The sequence below is a fragment of the Apis dorsata genome, unplaced genomic scaffold (genome assembly GCF_000469605.1).
Source record: "Apis dorsata unplaced genomic scaffold, Apis dorsata 1.3 scaffold_271, whole genome shotgun sequence".
Lineage (NCBI taxonomy): Eukaryota > Metazoa > Arthropoda > Insecta > Hymenoptera > Apidae > Apis > Apis dorsata.
Genome location: NW_006263549.1, coordinates 60877 through 63314, shown reverse-complemented (window position 1 = coordinate 63314; position 2438 = coordinate 60877).

The window sequence follows — 2438 nt, the reverse complement described above, 5'->3', positions numbered from 1 at the left end:
TATATATATATATAATATATATAAATTATATATATAACATATATATATAAATTATAATATATAATATAGTTATGAATGATTTTTATAATCAATTTGATGATAAACGGTATAAATGTTATGTAATATTAGATTATATAATAATCTAATATCTAATCTAATATCTAATAGATTATATAATAATAATGCACTGTATATAATAAGATTTAATCGAATATTTCATTTTAAATAATAAATAGCAATATAATATAATAATTATGCTCTAGCTCAGAGAATACCATTCACATACTTCGCTATTTCAAAATCGATAATAATATATAATTAAGCCACGTATGCGTTATATAATCTCTTAATACGATGTAACTGAGAACAGATTAAGGACTTTTAAAGCATATATGTTTAAGTGTTTGGATATCAATAAATAAGATATAACATTAGTTATTTTTTATATTTCAAAACGATATGTTGAATATTTCAATTTCATATAAATGATATAATTGAAAATATATTAAATCATTGGATAAATTATTTAATATTATTTAAATTAAAAATTAATTCAGTAATAATTAATGATTTGAAATATTTTTTTCATAATTAAAAAAAATTTATAATTATTCTAATTAAAAAATAAAATTGAATCTTTGAATAAAAAAATTTATTATATTTATGTCAATTTATAAAATTTATTTATATATAATCAATTATGATTAATATTTATATTATAAATTAAAAAATGATTAATACAAAAAATATAAAATTTGAAAATGGAAAATTCAAATTCTTCTAGAATTTTATAACTTTTTATTTTTGAATTAAAATTATCAATAATAAATATATTAATAAATAGAGAATCGATAAACATTTCACTTGAACTTATATCTGTTTAAACAAATATATTTGTTTAAATTATTTAATTCATATTAATTCATATTAATTCATATAAATTATTAAATCATTTAATTCATATATATTTTGTTTCAAACTTTCATATCTAAGTAAAAAATCTATTTTGATAATGTATATTTTATTTAATATTTTGATTGAATTTTCAATTTATAAATGTTATAAAAATAATTTTATATTATATCGATACTTTTATACTTTTATACGGAATTGTTAATTTTATAAATAAATCATAATTTAAATTCCATTGTTGTTATAGTTATTATATCTTTATTATATTTTTATTATATGTTTATAAAAATATCAAAAAATATATCTTGTTTAAAAAAAATATTACTAACGATTAATATTAAAATTTTTACATAGTTATTTTCATCATTTCTTTTTGTTTTTTTAATTTTTATATTTCAGCATTTATAAATGTTTTTGTTCTAATATATTCAATATGTAACTAAAAATAATTAATAAAACTTAACTCAGATAATCACATATAAATAAATTCTTTGAATTCTGATATTAATCTTTGTAAAATGAAACTTCTCCTCAATAAATATTCATATATTGATTTCATATTATAAATCCATGACTAGTGATGGGATCAAACTAATATATACGTAGCATCGATATACTAAATATAATCAATACGTACGTGTTCTAAATCCATACAATATTTGACCATCTTATAAGTATTCATGAAGGCAAAATATATTAAATTCTTGTTGCTTGTATATGAACGTTTTATAAGTATTAAATATCTATATTTAAATAAAATAAAATTTGCATAAAATTTATTCAAACTTCAATATAAGAATATTATTAATAAAGATTACAATAAATTATATTATTGTAATTAATATTACAATAAATCGATTGCGAAATAAAAAATTATTACGTTAACATATAGAAAAGATGACATAATAATATAATGTTTCAGTTGTATTTTATGATTCATATTTGTTATATTATATTTATTTATTATTATAATTATTATTAATATAAATATTTAAAAAAATATTTTGTTTATAATTTTTTTTATTAATTTATTTTTTTTTTATCCATGTTGTTTTTGAAAATATTTTCTCAGCGAATACTATGTTAATATGATATTCAAATTATTTCTCTATTTTGATAATATAACATATTTGATAGTACTTAAAATGAAAGTATGATTTGATATATTCTGTCATTAAATAATTTGAATTATATTTCCATTTAAAATCATAATATCTTTATCAAAAAGAACTCAAAACTGGAACGAATTATTTTTATTCATATCATATTCTTTTCTTTTATTTCATTCTGTATTTGTCTCTCACTATTATAAATATTTGTATTTATAATTCTGTTGTTATTGGGAACATAATTCTAATAATTGAATCCTGTGAGTTGATTCAATTTTAAAAATAAATTAAAGAAACTAATATACATAATATATATCTATATATATGTTTATACATATATTTATATATGCATTTAATTAGTTTGATAATATTCATATAAATATATCTAAATAATATTTATATTTCATTTATTTTTAT